This window comes from Cynocephalus volans, chromosome 13, assembly GCF_027409185.1.
Source record: "Cynocephalus volans isolate mCynVol1 chromosome 13, mCynVol1.pri, whole genome shotgun sequence".
Classification (NCBI taxonomy): Eukaryota; Metazoa; Chordata; class Mammalia; order Dermoptera; family Cynocephalidae; genus Cynocephalus; species Cynocephalus volans.
Genome location: NC_084472.1, coordinates 7,705,517 through 7,716,627, shown reverse-complemented (window position 1 = coordinate 7,716,627; position 11,111 = coordinate 7,705,517).

Genomic DNA, 11,111 nt, shown 5'->3' with positions numbered 1-11,111 from the left:
GTAAGTTTACTCAAGTAAATCCTCTAAGAAAACGAGGAGAGTCCCTTTTGCACCAGGGGAAAATCCTTTTTTCTTCTTTTTAGGTTTGTGTTTACCCTGCATTATCACAAATGAAGTTCGAATGCAAAGAAGCGAGATGCTTGTTCTGAGAAGAGGCTGACCATCTCCAGAGTGACATGGGGCAGGAGGGCGGTCCCGCCCCTTCCCTGGTTCCTGCTGAATTTCAGCAGCACCTGGTGGCAAGTGGGCATCAGAGAGGATCTGCGCATTGAGACAGTGAAGGGCAAAGAGCACACAGTCCAAGCCAGAAGATGGGGGTTAGCATCCTGTCTCACCATGTACTCACATTGACCTTTACCACCCTATGGCTTTAACTGCACAGCTATCTTCCAAACCTGGTGCTGTTTTCCCCATTTTACATATGAGCAAACTGGGGCTCTCCCATGATCATGCACTAAGGGATGGAGCTGGGGTAGGCACCCAGGTTTACAAGATTCTCCCTTTCCACCGAGCTAGTGGAAAATAAAACTGGGCAGTTGAACACTTCCTGCATGCCAAGCACTGAGCTAGGCACTGTATTTACTGCAAAGGCATAGAGGTAACAAACGTGTTCCAGGTCCCACAACCCGTAGTTGGCTGACCTGGAATTCAAAGCCACATCCGTCTGACTCCAAAGCCTGCTCTTACTATTTATGTGCCCTGGGAGTAGGAACAGAGCTAGCTGGGGAATATTCATTCATTCAACGCATTTCCTCACCTGTAAAATGAGCATAATACTACCTAACCCTCTGGTCTGTTGGGAGGATTAAATGAGATCAGCATTTGGACATCACTGTTCACTGATGCTTTTAGATTATCCATTCCTCCTGCCACTAGTTCAAACTAGCCAGAGAACTCTCTCTCAGCCTTTTCTTCTCTGAAATACAGCATTCTGAAGAGGAGACGCTGCAACCACCCACATCAGTGGATCCCAGTATCTCTGAAAACTTTCTACCAGGAATTGTTTCCTAGATAGATACCCACCCCCAAACCTGGAGGCTTAATTTTTTCAGTCTCACCAGCACGATCATAATTACAATAATGAGCCCTGATTGTGCTGGAACAGGCACTGTCCTACTGTTCAGAGACTCATCTAATGCTCACAACAATCCTGCAGATGACACTACTACCATCATCCCCATTTTACTGGCAAGAGGACTGAGGCACAGATGGGTCAAGTAACTTGTCCAAAAACACACACCTAGGAAACAAAAGAACCGTGATCAGAAACCAGGCAGTCTGGCTGCAAGACTAGAGCTCTTATAATATCCCAAATTTGGTTCTGCCAAATTTGCTCAAATTTGAAGAGCTTTTTAACAGCCCATGATAAACATTCATTGCTTTGCCTAAAGGCGAAGGCTATACATTGCTACAATGTCACATAGTCACCATTTCAGCCAACCCTAAATTTAAGACAGATCTGATTTCTTAGTTCTGACTTTCACTGGTTAAAAATTATGTTATTCATACAATTGGACATTTCATCATAGATTTTAAATGCAGTGATTAGATAAAATAGAGTACATAAATAATTTCCATTATTTTACTATAAATCCTACACAAGATTACTACTTCAACCTTGTAACATTCAAATTGCACGTTTGGGCTGGCCAGTTAGTTCAGTTGGTTAGAGCATGGTGCTATAACAAGGGCAAGAGTTTAGATCCCCAGAGTGGCCAGCCACCAAAAAAATTAGAAAAAAAAAAATTGCACTTATTCAATAGCAAACTCCATATAGGCTGGAGGCTTATTCTTCAGCCTGTCTTTTCATGTCTCTAAGATTGTCCAAGCTCCTAATTCTCAATAATAGGACAGTGCCCTCCATTGGATACTTTCCAAATCCACAGCATTTCCAAAACCAAAGGGCATAAATGTTTTTAAAGTTTTGTCTTTTCCTTCCTGTGGAACATATCCAAGTGCGTATGTGTGGGTTTTACATGGTCATTCTCAGCTGTTTTTGTTTGTCTCCTCCTAAATTATAAGGTCCTTGAGGGTAGGAACTGGATCTTTGTAAACTAGAAGCTTAGACAAAGCATGTGCCCAGTAAATATGTATTGAATTGAATTTTGATTTTTAGAAAGCGTCATCATTTACAATCAGCATTTTCAGTGATTACATCCTGAGCATGAGGCTGGAGCCTGTCCAGCATGGTCAAGTTAGAAGACCCTGCAGGTGAATCAGGTGTCCCTCGCCCCAGGTGTGGGGGGTGGAGCCAGCCTGCTGTTTTTGCCGCGTGGGGAAAGCAAGAGGTGTACGAGGTAGCATCCTGGTACAGAGACACAATGCTCAGTGGTGGAGCTGGGGGGCCAAGAATGGGAATGCAATGAGGATGACTTCAGTCCCTGAGACAACTGTCTCCGTGTTCTCTGCCTTCCCTCCTCTGACCTGTTGTCAGAACTCAGCTGGTTGCGCAGCCCCAGCTCAGGGTCACCACTTCTGTGTGGCTCCCCTTCTGTGGCTCCAGGTCAGCCCGTGTGCGCCTCCCTCACTGACTCACCACGACTTGGGACAATCACCATTTGTTTCTCTGCTGCTCCCACCGGGCTAAGAAACCTCTGAGATCAGGAACTGTTGTTACTCTTCTCAGTGTTTGCAGAGAAAGACACAGTTGGTACATGATACATGAGTGAAAGTCGCATCTCTCAAGTTCAATACTGACAGCTCCACTTTCTGCCCAAGGCCACCCTGGAAGCCTCCTGTCTGCGCTCCTGGCTCTGTCCCACCGGGCATGTCCAGGAGCAGCGGGGCGACCTGAGAGCATGTTAGGAAGGGAGGCTCTCAGGCCACACCTCGGAGCCACGACGCAGCATGCAGCAGGGGATCAGGGGGATTTGCGGTTCAGCCAGCTCTCCAGGGATGCTGAAGGAGACCTTCTGTCCTGGACACATCACCCTCCAGCCTAACTGGGCCTGTCCACCCGGGACCCCATGTGCACTGTCCCCTCCCCCGAGTGCCGCCTGCCCGTCCTGAGGCCCCTTCCAGCAAGGGCGCACCCGCGGGCGTCGAGTCATGCCCAGGCTGGGCCGTGGGGTCCTCGGCACCGGCGAGAGCTGAGGCTGGGGAGGGAGACAGGAACCGCGGGCGCCGACGGGCTTCAGGGTTTGCGATTTAGGAGGCAAAACGGCTCACAACACGCGGAGAGGAAGCCAGCAAGTTAGGAAGGACTCCCTCCTGGGAAGCCTGCGGCCTCCTTTCCACCGGCTGGGGACGAGACACAGGCCTCGGTCCCTGCCCCTGCCCCAGCACTGTCACCGTAGATGTGTGCTTCCGTCCCCAGGCAAGCGTCTGGGTTGGGGCACCGTGTGTTTTTCATGTTTGTATTCCCAGCACCTGGAAGGGATTCGGGGCTTGACAGAGGTTCGGAATGAAGCAGAGTGACCTGCTCCGATGGTTTGGGGAAGACAAGGGCAGAGTGGGGACAGGCACAGCGGCTGGCGACCCATGACCGGAAACCTGAGGAGCTGTCAGAGCAGGTGCCTGCATTCACCCCTAGGGATTTCCGTTTAAGTGGAATACCTGGGGCCTGGGCAGCAGGACTCGGAGAAGCCCCCAGGTGACTCCAGTGTCCCCCCATGCAAGTGAGAGATGAGTGCCTGCACCCAGGCAGAGGGAGCCACACTGCCGCAAGCTGCCGAGCTCAGAATCAGTTGGGCTTAGGGGACGGGAAAGGACTCCCACCCTCCTGCCCACCTCCCTGTCACTGCAGCTACATCACGACATCACCCCTCTGTTTGTGGGGGCCCGGCAGGTGTCTCGCTGCCTTCCTCTTATCTCCCCACCCCCACTGCCATCTCTCACCTTAATCCTGGGCAATTTCAGCATAAATGTGGACAGTCCATCCAGAAGCCCAGGCACTGATGCCTGGGCCCCCCTTACTTCTCTATCTCCATGTCACTTCAGTCACCCACACCCCACCAAGTCTACTTCCTGGATCTTGCTTATGTTTTGAACTTTTTCACTTCAAAAATCTCAAGCTCCAATATCCCACTATAGGGACTCTCTTCTTCCCTAACAGACCTTTGACTGTGTTTGGGGACCCATCTCCCCCACACTCAGTGCCCTGGGAAGGCTGACCCCACCCTTGCTCCAGAGAGCCCCCGTACAGGGACTCTAGCAGCGGGGGGACAAAATCAACACCAAGAAAGCGAGTGTAAAGAAGCAGTTCTTAGAGACATATGGAGCCACCAACCACTGTCTCAGTCTATTCAGACTGCTGTGACAAAACACCACAGCCTGGGTGGCTTAAACACAGACCTCCATTTCTCGTAGTTATGGAGGCTGGACAGCCAACATCAAGTGTGGCAGATTCGGTGTCTGGCGAGGCTGCTTCTGGCTCACATGGTGCAGGGGTGAGGGAGCTCTCTGGGGCCTCTTTTATACAGGTACTGGCTGGACTCATGAGGGCTCCACTCTCATGACCCAATCACCTCCCACAGCCCCCATGTCCTACTGCCGTCACCACGGGGGGGTTAGGATTCAACATATGAATTTGGGATGACACAAACATTCAGTCTTGAGCAACTTTTTTTTTTTTTTTTTTACCGGTAAGGGGATTGCAACCCTCAGCTCAGTGTCATCCGCACCATGCTCAGCCAGTGAGCGCACCAGTCATCCCTATATAGGATCTGAACCCATGGCCTCAGTGCTACCATGGGGCCGGCCCAGTCTTGAGCAACTTCTAAGCCCACCAGAAACCCTCCTTAGCTGGGGGCTTGCAATTATGTCATAATAAATGTCCTTATGGTTGAATGCCATTTGAATGCACATTCTAGTCCCAAGGCTCTAACTGATATGCCTGCCCTCTGAGCACAGCCTCCAGTCTTCCTGCTGTACCACCACCTCAAGTGACACCTGGTATTCAACTACATAGGCCTCTCCAGCCCCTCCTGCCCCTCCGCCTGCCCCGCCATCCTCCACTGCCTCGGTGACTGTCTGAGCCGCTCTCACACAGATTCCCTCAATCCTCTCCTCTCCATGCTGAATGAATGCTGCATTCTGCCTTCTCTGGTCATAGCCCAAATGACCCTGTGCTACTGGAGAAAAATCACGACCTTGCAGATCATCACACAAGAAAGTCCAGGTGTCCTGTTTCATCCAGGCCCTCGGTGGGTAATCTTACTCATCCATGGTCAGCAACCTCCCCAGCCTCCTCGCAATTCCCAACCTTGTCCACTCTTCGGTTCCTGGTCCCACTCACCATGGCTGATGACTTTGCTTTTTGTCACATGAAGAAAACTAAGCCAAGAGGTGTCATCCATGAAAATTTAGGCCCTGTGCTTATAAACCATAGAGCCATATACTGTATCAGGCTAGTAAAGGACATAGGCGCTGGAGTGAGGCTGCTCACTGGGTAACCCTGTGCTTTAGCTATCTGACCCTGAGCAAGTTGCTGAACTTCGCTAAGCCCCAATCACTTCATCTGTGAAATGCTTGAATGGACCACATGAGGGTGTGAGCACTAGCACAGTGTGAGACAGGTGGTAAATGTCCAGTATATAGGAGCTGTTACCAGGGTCTGCATCCAGGCCGAGCTCCCTCCCACCCTCCAGTCTCAGATGACCACCCACTCTCCTCCGGGTCCCCTCTCCCTCAGGAACCCGCCTCACTAGTCTACTCTCCTGGAATTTCGATTTTATTCTACCCTATATCCCACCCTTGCTTACAAATATGGCCAACTCTTTTTAACTTAAAAAAAAATCTCCCTGGACCCTGCACCTGTCTGTGAGTCATAAAGTATTCTCAGGATTTGAACTGTTTCACCTAGGGGGTTGTTTGGGGTTCATGGGAAACAAAGGAGTGATCCCCAATCACCTACCACTTAAATAGCAAAAGATTTATGGTTTTAAACTAAATGTTAAATGAAACAATGTTCCTGTTTCATAGGAGTACTCAGAGTCTGGCTTTGGGTGCTCTGGGCAGTCCATGGCCTTTGTGGGCAGTCCCAATGTGCGGCGCATGTCCTCTGGACAGCAGCCAAGAAGGAATCTCACAGGCAGCTATGCTGGTGGCCAGGTGACAAAGGTGTGACTCGGTAACGCCCGGCAGCTCTTTTGTTGTTGTTTCAGTCTCGTGGTTTCTGTAGGACAGGGGGTGGCATTCAAAGGGGTGGCTGGCCACGTGTCAGCTGGGTAAGCCAAGAACAGGAGACAGTTGTTTCTCCAATCGCTGTCAGGCAAGGACGGGTGAGGGAGCTGGCCGCTGGCTGAGCCTCACGCAGCAGGGGAGGTCTGGACAGGTTCTTTTCACCAGGTGTGGGAGTTAGGAGGAAAGATTCCCAAGGAATGCTTCCATTCCTTGAATTTTGGAGCTAAATTCTCCCCTAACCTTTCTCTCTTACTGAAATGCCTCTTCTGCACTTCCTTGACTTAAGAACCAGGGTCATTTACCTTTTTACAAAAGCTCGTTTTTACATGGCAGAGGGTGAATTAGTCAGGCCATGCTAGAAATTTGTGGTGGTAAATGCCAGACATGTGTGGAGGTGCGTCTTCCAGACATCCCTGCCCACAACACTGTGAGTCATTCTCCCATGCCTCTCCCACTTATCTCAGCCTCTTGAAATGGTCCACACTTCTCTCCCCATTTTGTTTGGTTTTGTTTATACTACTTGTTTATTCTACAATGTGCTGTAATGGGCTCTGGAAATTCCTCTGATTAAATCAACTTTCTAGCTCAGCTAGTGGTGTTCAGTCCCTGCCTCTCCAGACCTCTCTGCTGCACTTGAACTACTTGAGCATGACCTCCTCAAAGCTCAACACCCTTGGCTCTGGTGACGCTCTGTCTCCCCGTCTCCTTTACAGGCTCCTCTGCCCCCATTCTTCTTCTGGGCTTCTCACTGTACACCCTCTCTCAGAGTGAACTTATGAAGTTTCATGGTTTCCACTGACTCCCAACCCCACATCCCGATCCCAGACTTCTCCCCCAAGCTTCAGACCCGCACATCCAGCCACCTGCAGAGCACTCTTCCGGCAGCTACCTCAGCCTCAGTAGGTCCCAAGCATCTTCCTCTTTAGCTGAATTCCTCTTCCAGAATCATGTTCCAGGCTCATGGTGTCACCCAGGTGCCCCAAGCTAGAGAATTTCGTAAGAAATAATTCCTTACCCCTTACGGCCAATCAATCATCAGCCCCTTTGGAACCTACCTCTTATCCCTTTGGAATCCACTCCCTCATCCAAATCCTTTAAGAGGTGATAGGATTTAATAGTTAAAGGCCTGGGTTTGAAAAGGCACAGACCTGGGTCCTAGTCCTGGCTGTCCTTCTGCACATTGCTTGGTCTCTCTGGCCTTCAGCAGCATCATTTATGGAGTGGGAACACTAGTAGTACCTACCCTATAGGATTTGTGGGGATTACGTGAGAACAAACATAAGGTACTTAGCATGGGCAGGTGGGCAGTGAACGGTAAAGGCCAGCTCTTCTTAGTGTTGATTTTGTCACTGCTGTCCCTGCTGACTGTGCAGGTTCAGCCCCCTACCCCCCATTACCCTTCTAGATGACTTTAACAGCCTCCTAACTGGTCCCATTGCCTCCTGTCTAGCTGCTCAGAAAGGTGCCATGCCCACGTCAGGCAATTGTGACCTGTCTTTTAGGACTCACCTCAGTGGCATGCCCTCCAAAGCTTCACTGAGCCCCTCTGGGTGCTTCCCCCAGTCCTCCTGTGAACCCTCCCACATGCCTCTATCCTTAGGCTCCATGTGTTGTTTTGTGATTACTGAACCTGTTTATGTTTCTGTCTCTCCCACCGGATTACTACTTACTAAAGAGGCAGATTTCTAGGCTCCCTGACCTTCTGAATGGGCATTTCTGGGGTGAGACTCAGAAATAACACGTTTGATGAGCAGCCTAGGCCATTATAAGACTCCCCAAAGTTTGGAGAATAGTATTGCATAGGCTCTCTGAGCTCCTTCAGGATAGGGACCAAGCCATATTCATCATGTGTACCCAGTCCCTGGCAAATAGCAGACACGTGAACATTGCTTGTTTGATGAGTCAAGCAAGGATGACTCCCAAGGAGTCCTAAACCTGGGTGTGGCTTGGGCCCTGGTGGCTGGGTTTCCAAATACAGACAGAGCTGGCTAGGCTGGTGCCGTTCACATCAGGGAAGCCTACATCTTATTGACCAGCTGGGGGTAAATTGAAAGGCTTTTCAACCAGTGGTCCTACCTTTTGTTTTTATTTATTCAGATTCTGTATATTGAGATTCCATGTCAAAATTTCACTTTTACAAAAGACGTTGCTGCTAAAAAAAATGAGTTTGAAAACTGCTGTACCAGAACAGTTTTTTAACATGGGGAGAAAATCCACCTCCTAACAGGTTTGGAAGAACTTTTGGAGTGGAGCGGCTTCTTTCCCACTTGCCACGGATATTTGTCAATTCATTACCCCAGAACTATAACAAAAATCAGGCTCTGATCTTTCATTGATCCTCAGATGGGGGGTTGTAAAGATTTTATTTGCAGAGACTCTTCAACCTGCCACGTTCTCAGAGCAAGATGGCAGAAGGCTTGGCATTCAAAGTACATGCAACTAGCACCTAGGTTTTCTAAGATCCTACTTAGGAAATAGTGTTGGAATCCGAGGATATGTTCTCTAACTAAATTCAGAACTACCTTGAGCCTCAAATAGCCAACATGTACTAGCATATTATTAAAACGGAGTATATCAATATGACCTTTTACTACCTATGGTATGTTTCCTCTTCCCAATCTCTACATAAAATTCCTGCAGTAAGTCTTTCATATATAGATATCAGAATTTGCTCCTTATTTTTGCTTCTGGGCACTTAATTCTATCCAGTACAGCTCACGTAGTTTTACACTAGAGACCCAACAAATCAATTCCTTCCCAGCTTGCAAGCCTCCTTTCCCACAATGCCTCTGGCATTGCAGCAGCATACTCAGAAGATGGCCTGTGACAAAAGAGTCTGCTGTTCCCAAGCAATTATCAATTTTTTGGCAAGAAGGCACAATCAGGAAAAGTACAGGGACTTGTATGACCTGAGTATTGTGGTGGATACTTTTAGAAAAGCATTTGCTTACTATCAAGCAAAGTGGTGATAAGGAATATTCTAAATGTTCTGCTTTTGTCATTTATGCAGCTTGCATTGTGAGCACCCCGGTGTCAATGTCGTAATTCATTCTTTTATTCATTGTCATCTAGGAGATGTTAATCGAACATTGTGTGTCGTAGGTTTTCTTACCTGAGGCACATTGCTAGGAACAGCAGCACTCACCATGACCACCAGCGGAACACACCGTATCAGCTTCACCTTATAGAAAGCATGGCATTAGGGTTGTTAGAGATGAATTGTGGACAAAAGCAAAATCATTAAAAAAAAATCCAGACCAACCTTGTGAATACATTTTAAGGTTTTTTGAAATGCACGATGTACCATTCTGGTAGAGATTTATAGCCCTCTTCTGCCACCTCGTGGGGAAACACAGGCAGCACAGCTCTGCAGGAGCTATCTCAAGGTCTTAGCCTCCAAACACTGGTTATTTCTAAAACAGTGTTTATCAAACAATCTCTGCTAGGCAATCATTCTCTGAATGGATACTGGCACATGTGTATATATGTATGCATTAATAAGAATGTTCATTGCAGCATCTGAAATGGAAATAAACGAGAAGAAGTCTAAATGACATTTGGTTAGAAAGCTGTTAAATCTTTACAAGAGAATACAATGGAGCTGATTAAAGAATAGAGTAGAACTGTCTTGCTATAACATACAAAGATACATGTTAAGCAAAAAATCAAGGTCCATCACACACAGAGAAAACTGCCTAGAGGGTTACATTTAAGGAGTGAGAATGAGAAATTGAGAGACTTTAAGTTTCCATTTTGTAACTTGATACTCTTCTATACTGATAAAAGAATTTTATCCTGAACTTTTTATATTTAAAAGTTTTATTTTTTCTTGAGTGTAAAATGATCATGGATTTATTATAGAATATTTGAAAAATATAGGTAGGCATAAAATAATTTTTAAAAACTACTTGTAATTTCAGTACTGGAAGAAATAACAACTTTAATGGTCTTACATTTTGTTGTATTTTATTTGAATAGGTAATGTATTCATTTGATTCAAAAAAGGTAAACAATATTAAAAAGCATAAACTGAGAAGTCTCAGGTGGTCCAGGTCATCTTGCCTTCTGTAGGTAAACACCTTTATTAATTTCTTGCACATTCTACCAACCATCCTCCCAGCTCCTGACAATCACTCATTTTCTGCTGTCTCTATGGATTTTACTATTCTGAACATTTCATATAAACAGAATCATATGTGACCTTTTGTATCTGGCTTCTTCCAGTCAGCATAATGTTTTTGGGGTTCATCCATGTTTAGCATGTATCAGTACTTCATTTCTTTGTGTGGCTGAATAATATTCCATTATAAGGATACACTACATTTTATTTATCCATTCATTCATTGATAAACATTTAAGTTCTTTCCACTTTGGGGCTATTATGAATAATGCGACTATGAACATTTATGTACTGGTTTCTGTGTGTACATATGTTTTCAGTTCTCTTGTGTATGTACCTGAGAGTGGACATGCTGGGTCATATGATAACTCTATGTTTAACCTTTTGAGGGACTGCCAGGCAGTGTTTTAAAGCATTTGATAATCCCACCTATAAGATGGGTCCAATTTCTCCACACCCTTGACAATACTTATCTATATTATTTTTGGTTCTCTATATTACTTTTTATCATAGTCACCCTAGAGTGTGAGGTTGAATCTCATTGTGGTTTTAATTTGCTTTTCCTGATGACTAACAACGTTGAGCATCTTTTCCTGTGCTTATTGGCGATTCGTGTATCCTCTTTAGAGACATGTCTATTCATTCCTTTGCTCATTTTTAAAATAGGTTGTTTGTTTTTTTGTTGAACTCAAAAACTCAATTGAGTTGTAGGAACTCATTTTTTAAATATTAATTCCTTATCAGATACATGACTTGCAAATGTTTTCTTCCATTCTATAGGTTGTCTTTTCACTTTCTTGACAATGTGCTTTGATACGCAAAAGTTTTGCGTAATGTCCAATTTATCTATTTTGCTGTTGCTTGTGCT